Genomic DNA, 14,990 nt, shown 5'->3' on the forward strand with positions numbered 1-14,990 from the left:
ATTTGACCAATGATTATTGTAGACTGTGTTGCTTATTTATACATATTTGTAAATCTTCCAGTTTTACATATGATCATATTTTTTTTTCTTTTTTTTTTTTTTTGAGACAGAGTCCTCACTCTGTCACCCAGGCTGGAGTGCAGTGGTGCATTCTCCACTCACCGCAAGCTCCACCTCCTGGATTCACGCCATTCTCCTGCCTCAGCCTCCCGAGTAGCTGGGACTACAGGCGTCTGTGACCACGCCGGGCTAATTTTCTGTATTTTTAGTAGAGACGGGGTTTCACCGTGTTAGCCAGGATGGCCTCGATCTCCTGACCTCATGATCCGCCCACCTTGGCCTCTCAAAGTGCTGGGATTACAGGCGTGAGCCACTGTGCCCGACCAAGTTTTCTTTCTTCTATTAATTTCCAGTTTCATTCCATTGTATTCATAAATGATATTTGATATGACTTTAGCCTTTTTACATTTATAAAGACTTGTTTTATGACCTAACATGTAGTATATCTTGGTGAAAGATCTGTGAGCACATGAGAAGAATGTGTATTCTGCTGCTATTGGGTGTAATGTTCTGTACATGTCATTTAGGTTCATTTAATCTATAGTGCTATTTAAGACCTCTAATTCTTTATTAAAAGCCCAGGGCTGGACAGCTCCAGTGGTGATTTATTCCAAATATTTAAAGATAGATTAATGCCAGTTCTTCTGAAACTCTTCTAATAAATTGAAGAGAAGGGAACACCTTCAAGCTCATTTTGTGAGGCATTACTCTGATACCAAACATAAAGGAATCACAAGAAAAACAAGAACAACTATAAACAAATATCCCTGATGAATATAGATGCTAAAATCTCCAACAAAACATAGCAAACCAGCCAGGCGTGTAATCCCTGCACTTTGGGAGGTCGAGGCAGGCGGAACACCTTAAGTCAGGAGTTCGAGGCCAGCCTGGCCAACATAGCGAAACCTCAGTGAGCCGAAGTCACGCCACTGCACTCTAGCCTCGGCGACAGAGTAAGACTCTGTCTCAAAAAAACAAAAACAAAAACAAAAAAACACAGCAAACCGAATCCAAAAACAAATTTAAAAGATTATATGCCATGATAAAGTAGGATTTATCCCTGGGATTCAAGGATAGCCCAATATACAAAAATCAATTAATGTGATATACCACATTAACAGAATACAGAAAATAAACCACATGAGATCAATCACATCATCTCAACAGATTCAGAACAAATGTCTGGCAAAATTCAACACCCTTTCACAATAATAAGTCTCAACAAAGTCAAACCAGGAGGAAATTACTTCAACTTAATAAAGGACATTTATGAAAAACCCAAGCTATCACCATACTCACAGGTGAAAAACTGAAAACTTTTCTTCTAAGATCATGAGATCAGGAACAAGCCAAGGATGACTGCTCTTACTACTCCTATTTAAAATAGCACTACAAGTCCTAGCCAGAGCAATTAGTCAACAAAGACACAAATGGGAGCTAAATTATGAGAATTTATGGACACAAAGTGGGGAACAATGGACACGGGGGCCCACCTGAGGGTAGAGGGTAGGAGGAAGGAGGAAACCAGAAAAAATAATATAACTATGGGGTACCAGGCTTGGTATCTGGGTGACAAAATAATTTATACAACAAACCCTTGTGACATGAGTTTTCCTGTATAACAAACCTGCACATATACCCCTGAATCTAAAATAAAATAAAATAAAAAATACAAATCAGAAAGGAAGAAGTAAAATTGTTTCTGCTTGCAGATTATATGGTCTTATATATACAAACTAAAACCTCCATTAAAAAATCTGTTAAAACTAATACATAAATTTAATATAGTTGCAGGATATAAAATCAACAGCTAAAAATCAGTTGTCCAATATACTACCAATGCATTATGTGAAAAGTAAATTGACGGAGCTGAGTGCAGTGGCTCACACCTGTAATCCCAGCCCTTTGGGAGGCCGAGGTAGGTGGATCACGAGGTCAGGAGTTCAAGACCAGCCTGGCCAAGATGGTGAAACCCCATCTCTATTAAAAATACAAAAAAAAAAAAAAAAAATTAGCTGGGCGAGGTGGCAGGCGCCTGTAATCCCAGCTACTCAGAAGGCTGAGGCAGGAGAATTGCTTGGAGGTTGCAGTGAGTCGAGATCATGCCACTGCACTCCAGCCTAGGTGATAGAGTGAGACTCCATCTCAAAAAAAAGAAAGAAAAAAAAGGAAAAGGAAATAAGGGAAATAATCATATTTCAAATAGTACCAACAAATAAAATAGCCAGGCATACTGGCTCATGCTTATAATCCCAGGACTTTGGGAGGCTGAGGCAGGAGGATCACTTGAACCCAGGGGTTTGAGACCAGTCTGGGCAACATAGCAAGATCTTGTCTCCACTTAAAAATTTTTTTTTTAAATTAGCAGGGAATTGTGGTGTGCCCCTATGGTTCTAGCTACTTGGAAGGCTGGGGCAGGAGAGTTGCTTGAGCCCAGGAGGTCAAGGCTACCATGATCATCCCACACTGCATTCCAGGCCTGGGCAACAGAGCTAGATGCTATCTCAAAAAGAAAAAAAAAAAAAGAGTAAAATATCTAGGAATAAACTTAACTAAAGAGGTGAAAAATCTGTATACTGAAAACTACAAAACATTGATGAAATGAATTTAAAAGACAACAAACAAATGAGAAGGCATCTTGTATTCTTGGACTGGAAGACTTACTATAATTAAAATGCCCATACTACTGAAATGTTCTACAGATTTAATGCAATCCAATCAAAATCCCAAATGGCATAGTCACAGAAAGGGAAAAAAAAAGGATCCTAAAATGCATATGGAACCATGAAAGACCACAGATAGCCAAATCAATCTTGAGGCAGAAGGACAAAGCTGGAGTCATTACACTTCCTGATTTCAAAATACATTACCAAGTTATATAACAAAACTGACATAAAGACAGACATATAGACCAATGGAACAGAATAAAGAGCTCAGAAACAAATTCACACAAACACAGTCAACTGATTTTCAATAAGGGGGTTAAAAATACATAATGGGGAAAAGACAGTTTCTTCAGCAAATGGTACTGGGAAAACTGGATATCCACATATATAAGAAAGAAATTGGACTCTTATACCATACACAAAACTATACTGAAAATGGGTTAAAAATTCAAATGTAAGACCCAAAACTATAAAACTGGAAGGAAATTTAGAGAAAAAGCTTAGTTTTGAGGATATCATGGATATAGCACTGAAAGCACAGGTAAAAATAATAATAATAAACATATAGAATTACATCAAACTAAAAAGCTTCTTCATAGCAAAGGAAACTAACACAGTGAAAAGGCAACTTGTAGAACAGGAAAAAAATATTCCCAAACCAAATATCTGATAATGGGTCAATCTTCAAAATAGAGAGAGAACTTCTACAACTCATTAGTAAAAAACTAAAATGCCAATTAAAATATTAGCTAAGGACTTGAAGAGACATTTTTTCAAAGACACACAGGCTAACAAGGATATGAAAAAAATGTTCAACATCACCATTCTCCAGGGAAATGCAAATCAAAACTATACAATAGCATCTCATACCTGTCAGAATGGCTATTATCAAAACAACAAAAAACAAGTATTGCAAAGGTGTGGAGAAATTGGAATCTTTGCACACTGTTGTTGGGAATGAAAAATGTTGCAGCCACTGTGAAAAGTAATATGGAGATTTTGCCAAAAAAACAAAACTTTAATGTATTTCAACAATCTTTCTATTGGGTATTTATCCAAAAGAATTAAAATCAGAATTTTGGCCAGGCACAGTGGCTCATGCCCATAATCCCAGCACTCTGGGAACCCAAGGTGGGAGGATCACTTGAGCCCAGGAGTTTGAAACCAGCCTAGGCAATGCAGTGAGACCCCATCTCTATAAATTGCTTTTGTTGTTTTGTTGCTTTTTATTAGACAGGTGTGGTGATGCATGTCTGTAGTCTCAAGTACTCAGGGGGCCAAGGTGGGAGGATCCTTTGAACCCAGGAGTTTGAAGCTGCACTGACTGTGATCGTGCCACTGCTCCAGCCTGGGCAACAGCCTGTGCAACAGAGTAAAACCCTGTCTCAACAGACAAAAAAAAAGGAAGTTAGACAAGATATTAGCACTCTTAGTCCATTCAGAACAAAATATTTTAGAGAATTTGTCACCAAGCAGACCTACCCGAAAAGAATGGGCAAAAGATGTTCTCTAAATAGAAAACTAATAATAAAAGAAGGAATCTTAGAAAATCTGGAAGGAAGAAAGAACAAGAGAAAGAGTGCAGACATGAGCAAGTGCAATGCATTTTCTTTTTCTGCTTGGGTTTTTCTAAATTATGTTTGATAGTGGAAATAAAAGTTACAACTTATATGATATGATTCTAAATATATGGAGAAGAAATTTTTAAGACAATTATAAAAGGTGGAGGCTAAAGGGAGTTAAAGGGACGTAAGGTTTTTACATTTTACTCAAGTTGATCGACTCTCAACACTAGTAGTCCCTGTGATAAGTTAGGTATATATAATGAAATATATACATTACATAAGAGGTATATGTATATACAAGAGACTGAAAAAAATTATAGATGAAATTTTTTAAAATGTTTAAGCATCCCATCAGAAGCAAGGAAAAAAATATAGAAATGGAAATCAGAGAGAACAAGCAGAAAACAAGAATTTAAATGGCAGGCTAAAGCCCTAATATAATAATAACATTAAATATAAATGGTCTAAATACAATGATTAAAAGACACAGATAAGCACATTTGAATAAAAAACATGACACAAGTATATGTAGTCTATAAGAAACTCATTTCAAATATAATGATACAGGCATGTTGAAAATAAAAGGATGGAAAAAGATATACCATGCAAACATTGAAAGAAAACAGGAGTGACTGTATTAATATTACCTAAAATAGATTCCAGAGCAATGAAAATTACCATACACCAAGAAGTACATTATATAATAACATAAGGGTCAATGTACCAAAAAAACAATAATTCTTTTTTTTTTTTTTTGAGACGGAGTTTCGCTCTTGTTGCCCAGGCTGGAGGGCAATGGCGCGATCTCCGCTCACTACAGCCTCTGCCTCCTGAGTTCAAGTGATTTTCCTGCCTCAGCCTCCTGAGTAGCTGGGATTACAAGCATGGGCCACCATGCCTTTCTAATTTTTTTGTATTTTTAGTAGAGACGGGGTTTATCCCATGTTGGTCAGGCTGCGTCTTGAACTCCCGACCTCAGGTGATCCACACCGCTCAGCCTCCAAGTTGCTGGGATTACAGCCTTGTGAGCACCATGGCCCGGCGAAAAACAATAATGTATGCATCAAACAACAGAACTGTAAAGTCTGTGAAGGCAAAACTGGCAGAATTGAAAGGAGAAACAGACAAATTCACAATTATAGTTAGAACTTCAACATATCTCTCTCAACAATTGAGAAAACAACTAGAGAAAAAAATCAGCAAAATAATAGAACTAAAAAACATCAAAATAATAGAACTCAAAAACATCATTAACCAACAGGCTCTAATCAACATTTATAGAACACTCCATCCAGTAGGAAGAGAATACATTCAAGTACCCTCAGAACATACACCTAGAGCTGGGGGTGGTGGCTCGCGCCTGTAATCCCAGCACTTTGGGAGGCTGAGGCGGGTGGATCACCTGAGGTCAGGAGTTCGAGACCAGCCTGGCCAACATGGCAATACCCCCATCTCTACTAAAAATACAAAAATTAGTTGGCCATGGTGGTGCGTGCCTATAATCCCAGCTACTCTGGAAGCTGAGGCAGGAGAAACGCTTGAACCTGGGAGGCGGAGGTTGCAGTGAGCCAAGGTCAGGCCACTGCACTCCAGCCTGGGCAACATAGTTAAAAAAAAAAAAAAAAAAAACCTAGAAAGACATATCATGGTTCATAAAACAAACCTCAAAACATTTAAAGGAATTGAAATTATAAAGAATGTGTTTTCTGACCACAATGAAATCAAACTAGAAATTGATAACAGAAAGGGCAGAAAGTTACCACACATATGGAAATTAAACTCTTACATTTTAAAATAATCCATGGGTCAAAGAGAAAGTATTCAAGTACACTTAAAAACACACTGAACTGAATGAAAACAAAACAAAACAAAATCCCAGCATATCAAGATATGTGGGATATAAGCTAAAACAGTGCTGAGAGGGAAATTTTTGGGCTACATACTTACATCAGAAAAGGGGAAATGTCTAAAAAGCTATGAGAGTTTTAAAACATACCTAGCTATTAACCTAGGTTTTCTGATATATATGGTCTTATAATCCTAGTTGCTATTTCATTCTACTACTACTAGTTTGCGACTGTATATGACTATGAGACAAAAAAAGATGTTGCTAATTGGCAAAGTGAATAACAGTAAGTATAAGAAACATATAAGCCTCTACTATGTAGTAGCAGTGATAGAATAAGGTAACAATGATATTAAATTACTATCCTGGATTTCCCTTGGTGTATATTACCTATCATTTCCAAATTTCTACTAGTTTTTTCTTAATTCATTATTTTTTGCTTGGCTTAAAAAAATGTTTAGCAAAAAAAAAAAAATAGACTCATGAGTGTGTTGTATTTGTGTTAGTCAGAATGAAATTCTGTCTCTTGTTTCCAAGTAAGCTTGACACATTTATATTCATTGTAACTGCCATTATAATTGGATTTACTTTTACCTTCATATATTCTATTTATCATACAATTATATTTGTGGAAACAAAAATGACATTTTAGATTTGTGCAAATCACATACCTCATATTGATGGCTCATTTGAAATGAATTTATGACCAGAAGACCTGTTTATAAATACTGAGGACCGAAACAAAAGAATGATATTTGAAATGAGATTAGATTTGAAAAATATTTAAAGGTAAAATTAAAATGATTTGATTGGTAATTGAATGAGGGAAGTAGCAGACGAGAAGCTAATCTCCAGCTGGGAAAACTTAGTAAAAGTTGGCACCATACAATAAATGAAGTAAAGTTACACTAAATATCCCATTCCTCTCTATACAAGTACTGTCCCTTCAGGGCCCTCTCTGTGGGAATTTGGAATTACAATGAGCTATGACCACACCACTGCACTCCAACCCAGGCAACAGAGCGAGACCCTGTCTCTAAATATATATATATATATATATGTACGTGTGTGTGTGTGTGTGTATTTTTTGCTTTATTTTTTATGTTTTTGAGACAGAGTCTCACTCTGTCACCCAAGGTGGAGTGCAGTGGCACGATCTCGACTCACTACAACCTCCACCTCCCGGGTTCAAGCAATTCTTCTGCCTCAGCCTCCCAAGTAGCTGGGATTACAAGTGTGTGCCAACATGCCCGGCTAATTTTTGTACTTTTAGTAGAGACAGAGTATTGCCATGTTGGCCAGGCTGGTCTTGAACTCCTGACCTCAGGTGATCCATCCACCTCGGTCTCCCAAAGTGCTGGGATTACAGGCATGAGCCACCGTGCATGGTATGTATATATATGTTTTAACATATGTGTGTGTGTACATATATATGTGTGTGTGTACATATATGTATATATGTATATGCGTATACACATACACACACATGCACATATGTTGCAAACTTGACATATATATACACACACATCAACCCAATTGCAAACTTGACATATATGATTGTGTATATATGTATATATGACATATATATACATATACACAATTGCAAAATGATATACATATGTACATACACATAAAAGATGAGGACTATGATGTGAAAGTTAGTCATGGAGTACTGTCAGAGCTAAGAGATGGAGAGATGAGTTAGAATACTGAAGTGGACAGAGATGGAAAAAAGTAGTTTAGGAAGAAAGAGTAGTTTGGGACTGAGAGGTATTGCAATGAAAATGTGCACTAACTTGTTTAATATAATGTACTGTAAACAAAAAAGTTTGCAATTAGGTTGGAAAGTTTAAGGTCAGATCAGACTAAAGAATTTGGAGGAGAGAGGTCCACAAAGAATGGTGCAAGGGGGCCTGATAGATGGAGTTGTGGCTGAGCTTCAATGTGCAAGCTAGGATATTCAAGGCATGTGTGCAAAGTCCATCATGTTATGGGATGTGGCCATAAGTGGAGAAAAAAGAGGGATGGGCTGAGGGCCAGATGCAGGAGACTGGCACCTGGGTGCTGGTGGCTCTTAGTATGTTCTCCTTGCACTGCGGTTCTGGCATAGTATGCTGAAGCATTTGAGAATTCTAAATTTCAAATTGGCCTTGCAAGGTTTTTTGTCAAGGTAGAAAGAACTAATTTTAGCAAATATTTCGCCAACTTGTTTTATAACTACTAGGCATGTAGACATATGGCATATGAGCCACTATAAGTATTCTTGTGCAGAGTCCTGTAAATGCTAATGACAAGACTTGTGCCTGGACTATAGTAGATGCTTAATAAACTTTTGGTGAATGAATATGCAGCAACAGTGAACATGATGGCTCAAAATAAGGAGAGACGGCCGAAAGTAGATCAAATTGGCCAGAAATTCCAAGAGATAAAGTCTTCTGCTAGGGTTCTAATGTGATAGCAGTATAAATTCAGTTATTTGGAGGAGAGTTAATAAGTCATGTCTGAATTATTATATTTAGAAATATTTTTTATTTTATTTAGAAATTTGAATTGAATGAAAACATCAATAAGAAAAAAGGTATCCTTTGTCTTTGCTCTAAAACAAAGGTGTAAAGACTCAGTTTTAGATAACTATTTATTCTCAGACACTCCTAGAAACTTGTCAAAAGCCCTGGCACAAAAATTGAATTTGGCCGGTGGCTCAAGCCTGTAATCCCAGCACTTTGGGAGGCCGAGGCGGGCAGATAACGAGGTCAGGAGATCGAGACCATCCTGGCTAACACGGTGAAACCTCGTCTCTACTAAAATACAAAAAACTAGCTGGGCAAGGTGGCGGGCGCCTGTAGTCCCAGCTACTGGGGAGGCTGAGGCAGGAGAATGGCGTAAACCCGGGAGGCGGAGCTTGCAGTGAGCTGAGATCCGGCCACTGTACTCCAGCCTGGGTGGCAGAGTGAGACTCCGTCTCAAAGAAAAAAAGAAAATGAAAAAAAAAATTGAATTTGGCCTGAATCTCTGACTTACTGTGTGTTACCTGGAGGGGTCGCTTGACCTCCTTGCACCTCAGATCGTTCAGCTGGAGGCATGCGATGAAGCAACAGTGTGCTGAAAACCAGATGAGAACTCTGTTAATTTCACTGGGTAAATTACAATAGGGAAGAAAGAAAACAACTANGAAGTATTTTAAACTTGTCTTTTGAGCCTTTTTGAACATGGAGTTTCCTATTATTTAAGTAGACATGGTGAATAACGCCTATAGTAAATTCCTTCTAAACTACATACTTACGCCTGATACTTAATTAGTACTTTAAAGGGATTTTCTTTGGGAATTAAAAATAACATTTGTAGCTTTTAAGCCTTCAAAAGTCTTGACCAACTTTTACATTTTAAATTCTGAGCATAATCTAGAAGTATACAATAGCAGGAAACCTACCAGAACAGGGGAAATTGAAAATCTTCATTGTAACCAAGCAGCAAGTTCTTAGGGATGAGTACATGTGTCATCTTTCAACCTGACAGTGTTTTCAACAACACCCATAATTATGCAAACATTTATTTCTTGCTTATCAGAGCTTTCAAAGGATAATTTTATTTACTCCCCACAATGAACTCTAAGTAAGATCTTACTACCATGTCTATTTTATATACAGAGAATATAAATATAGAGAAACTGAGGCTTAGAGAGATTGAGCAATTTTCCCAAGACTATGCAGACAGAAGTGTGAGGGTGCCCCAAATCGGTAGTTCAATTCTAAAACCCTCTATTTTATACTTGATATTGTCTCACCTGTGATAGAAATCACTGGATTAATGTGGCAGCAGATAACCTATTGATTATATAAGCCTCAGGGTGTTCAAGACAAACATACTGTCATTAAAGAGAAAAAAATTTGGAATTTACAATCCTATTCTGCAAAAATAGGCATTGTTACTTTTTTGTTATCCAATTAGAGTTAAGGACACAAATATAACTGTAAAGAGTCATGTGTAAAAAGCTTAGGAAACTTGTGTTTTCATCTACAACACCCCCCAAGGTAGAAGTCCCAAGCTTCAGAGTTTATATAAGAATGACCTGGGGAAGTTTTTTCAAAGCAGACATATGCCCAGAACCCATTACTATAAATTCTGAGGAGCTAGGTCTGGGGTTTGGACACAAAATTTATATTTTTAACAGCAGCCAACTCACTGCAATGGAGGCCACTCTCAGACCACTTTGAGAAGTACAGCTTTACATTCCTTTTCACCGCTGATTCTTGAGGCCACCTGGCTTTTCAAAACAAAAAATTGCTTAATTAGAAGCCTGATGAATTTGGTGTGAACAAACAACAGGTGCTGTCTGCAAGAGATGAGTCAGGAACAAAATCAAACTAGGTCCTGGTTCTCTGCCTACACATAATATATAGCTAGAACCACTGAACACTTAAGTTCTCAATCCTGCACTAATCTGGGTTGAACTTGGAAACCCTAAAATACTAGAAAGAAAATGCTATGATAGAGAACACACCTATAATTCACAAAAATATAATTTATTTGGTAAGCTTCTCAATTGCTTGCTTTCATCCTCAAGTTACCCTGCTATGGCTTCCAGGGTAGGCAGGATATGACTAATACCTGGAGTCACACTTCTTAATGGCATTATTGGGACTGCTAGTGACAGTACCAGCCCTTGAATTGGAATAATTGCATTATTAGGACTGAGAGCGACAGAACGAGGATTTGCAATTGGAATGATAATTCTACTAACTGGGTCTTGGAGCCTAACACCTCTCTTGGATAAAGGTAGGAAGTCTCAATTTACTGAATTGCTTTAGGTCCCCTCCACCTTGACAAGGATTTCAGCCACCTGTGTGTGTGAACACAGGCTTCTTAATTTGAAAACTTGGAATAGAATTTGGATTTTCTTATTCTCCTAAAAATATAAAATCAGGTGTCAATACCTGGGAAAAGGGAAATGTAATGGATTCTTTAAAAATCTTATATTCCCAGTTTCTTACCTTTCTCCCAAATGACTAAGATTTCTTTAGTTTGAGATTTTCTCTCTCTCAAATTGATGCATTAAAAGAAAATTAGTGTAAATCATTAGAAAAAATTAAAGTTGGCTTAACTTTTTTCTCCCTGTCTTCTTTTTAAATTTGTAAGTACTTTGATGCTTGGGAACTTCTCCTTTAGGGATGTTGTAGATGAAAATACAAGTTTCCTAAGCTTTTTACTTTGTAATTAGGAAGATTTTGGATTTTTTAGTCTTTCCAAAGACCGCACAATATTTCTATCGGACAAGAGGCTTTTTAATCTGTCCATGAACATGCCTGAGGGATAGCAGTTTGTAATGTCCCCAGAATTGTGAGAAAATGTTCAAATGCATATTTATTAATTTGGGAACAGAGTCACTTTTTATCCCAAATTATCAGAGAAGATTCTTTTACCCAGAAAAGCTTAGCAACTACACCCTCTAATAAGAAACAAATCAGTTTCCAGAAATTAAGCACATTTTGGGGATTTGAAAAGCTGAAGGCCAGCCACGGTGGCTCACACCTGTAATCCCAGCACTTTGGGAGGCTGAGGCAGGAGTTCTAGACTCCTTAGGAGGAGGATCACCTGAGGTCAGGAGTTCTAGACCAGCCTGTCTAACATGGTGAAACCCCATCTCTAAAAAAGTACAAAAAAAAAAAAAAAAAAGCTGGGCATGATGGTGGGTGCCTGTAATCCCAGGTACTAAAGAGGCTGAGGCAGGAGAATGGCTTGAACCTGGGAGGCGGAGGTTGTGGTGAGCCGAGATCGCGCCATTGCACTTTTTTCAGCCTGGAGGCAACAAGAGTGAAAACTCCATCTCAAAAAAATTTAAATAAATAAAAAAAATAAATAAATAAATAAATAAATAGCTGGTAAGTTTGTTCAGCTTTTCAGGAATAAGATAAAATGCCATGTAGTTTCCAAGGAAGATTATTTCTATAATGTAGATACTTAATCTGTTTCTCCCATCAAGATTATTAGCAATTGCTATGGACACACACACACACACACATTTTAAAATCTTATCTTTAGAGATTACAATTAAGGCCATTAAAATATCAAAGGACGATTAGATTACAAACCTTCCCCCTGAGTAGCACTTTCTGCTATTGTTGATTTGTGCTGTAAAGCACAAACTTTTCTTGACAGAAGTTGCTAACATTTAAATTAAGGATAGTTTTGTCCTTTTCTATAATCTGGGTCTGGAAAAATGCAAGTGATAAACATGTTATTTAGGCTACGTAAATAACTTTCTACCCTTAGATCTGAAACACACATGAATCTGGAGATAATTCTTAAAATTTAAATAGTTCAATAATATGAAACTTTGCTCCTATATGATTATTCAGTGATCTAATGTAAAGTTCAAAATACATGACTTTCTTTTCAATAAGTGATCCAGATGGCTATATTTGATGATTTTGTTGCCAATCAGATCACAACTTTTGACCTTAAATACTTTTGAATACCTACCTACTCTTTAGGGTACAGCTTTAGTCATATAATATTTTACAACTAATTTCCTCATCTGTGGAAAGGCCTATTGAAAGATGATTATAAAGAGTTTTCTATGACTTTTGGTTTTTGTTCCTTTCATTTTCACTTTGGTAATCCTTAAAAAGTAACTCAAGCCAGGCGCGGTGACTCACCCCTGTAATCCCAGTACTTTCGGAGGTTGAGGTGGGCGGATCACCTTAGGTCAGGAGTTCGAGACCAGCCTGGCCAACATGGAGAAACCCTGTCTCTACTAAAAAATACAAAATTAGCTAGGTGTGGTGGCGCATGTCTATAATCCCAGCTACTTGGGAGGCTGAGGCAGGAGAATCACTTGCACCCGGGAGGCAGACGTTGCCGTGAGCCGAGATTGCGCCATTGCACTCCAGCCTGGGCAAAAAGAGTGAAACTCCATTTCAAATTGAAAACAAACAAACAACTCAAATAATATTCAGAGTTTAATTTGAAAGGATCAAAGATTGACAAATTACTACTCTGATATAGTGAAACCTTCAAAAACTACAAGGATAAATAAAATGATCTTCCTCTACCTATATCAATCAATCAATGAGTATTTTAATCTCTTCCAATCTGTTCATTCCAATTTCTTGAGTGTCTTATAAATGCTTAGATCTCCGTGTCTTCACATTTTAAAATCTAGTGACCATCATTAACACAGCCATACCATCTTCAAATTTTTCTCTGCATTAATTATAGAGCCATGGGAGTTCAGGCTTGGAATTAACATTAAAAGGCAAGTAGTCCAATCTCTATGAGATGCTGGAAATTCCTTTGCCTCACGCGAACTGGAAATAAAAAACTAAATTTCAGGTTAATTCTTTCCCATCTTTACACAGTCAGACTCTTAAGAAATTCCATCATTTGCGGAACTGAAATATGATGTGTTTTAATCCCCAGTGGTATACAGACAGTCTTGGGATCATAGGGTATGTGCTAAAGCTCATATGTGTTTCCAAGGCATATAAGTTTCCCAGTGTCTCTTGCGTCCTCTGAATCTTCTGTGTCACACTAAGCATTACTAATTCCTACAGCCATGCATCATGAAACAGAGTTGCTATCAATATTCCTGTTCTTATTGCTAGGTATCTTCTCAAAGTGCAAAAGTTTGTCTATATTCTCAAGGTAAGAGATTTGTACACTACCGCATTTGGTATGCTTAATACAAACCAGTATTTTCTATGTGGTTTGTAGATATTTGGGGGACCCTGAAGCCCTTTCAGGGCATCAAAGTGATTTTAATATTAATTCTAAGGCATTTTCATCTTTCACTTTGTTGACATTTATATTGATGATGCAGAGACAATGATGGGCAAAACTGATAGTGCCTTAGCTGGAAAACAGTAAGAGCAAACTGTAGTAGCAGTCATTCTCACATGATTTACCCCCCAAGCCCTCACTAGGAAATAAATAGCAAGTTTCATTTAAGAAGATCCTTGATAAAGCACTAAATAGTTGTTTTTTGCCTTTTTTTTTTTGAGACAGATTTCCGTTCTCATTGCCCAGGCTGGAGTGCAATGGCACAATCTTGGCTCATCACAACCTCCACCTCCCAGGTTCAAGCCATTCTCCTGCCTCAGCCTCCAGAATAGCTGGGATTACAGGCATGTGCCACCATGCCCAGCTAATTTGGTATTTTCAGTAGAGACAGGGCTTCTCCATGTTGGTCAGGCTGGTCTCAAACTCCCAACCTCAGGTGATCTGCCCACCTCAGCCTCCCAAAATGCTGGGATTACAGGTGTGAGCCACTGTGCCCAGCCAATAGTTTTAATTTTATTAAATTTTAATCCTTCGGTATTTGGCTTTTTAGCATTCTGTGTGAAGAAATAGAAAGGGCACACCAAGCTACCCTGGTTATCTGGAGGAAAAGCTTTCATGTGATTGAGTTGCAAGCCTCGCTGGCCACTTTTATCATGGAACATAACTTTTACTTGAAAGAATAATTAACAGACAAACTACTATTACTCAAGTGTAGGCATTTGGAAGCCTTTTTTTTTTTTAATTGAACGAAGTGAACCTGTCACTACAATGCAAGCAACTGACAGTATTTATTGCTAATGATAATATGTAGCTTTCAAGAGAAAACTAGAATTTTGGGAAACTTGTATTTGCCACCATGGACATGACAGATTCTTAATATCTGAAGACACTGGATGGGATTGGTGGTAATATTAATGATTGTGATCTTTTGTGTTATCAAAAATGAAATGTGTCAACATTTAGAAAATCTGCATAACTCATTGGACCTGGCTGGGCACAGTGGCTCACGCCTGTAATTCCAGCACTTTGGGAGGCCGAGGCGGGCAGAACATGAGGTTAGGAGATTGAGACAAT

The sequence above is a fragment of the Rhinopithecus bieti genome, unplaced genomic scaffold (assembly GCF_001698545.2).
Source record: "Rhinopithecus bieti isolate Rb0 unplaced genomic scaffold, ASM169854v2 scaffold_38733, whole genome shotgun sequence".
NCBI classification, from domain to species: Eukaryota; Metazoa; Chordata; class Mammalia; order Primates; family Cercopithecidae; genus Rhinopithecus; species Rhinopithecus bieti.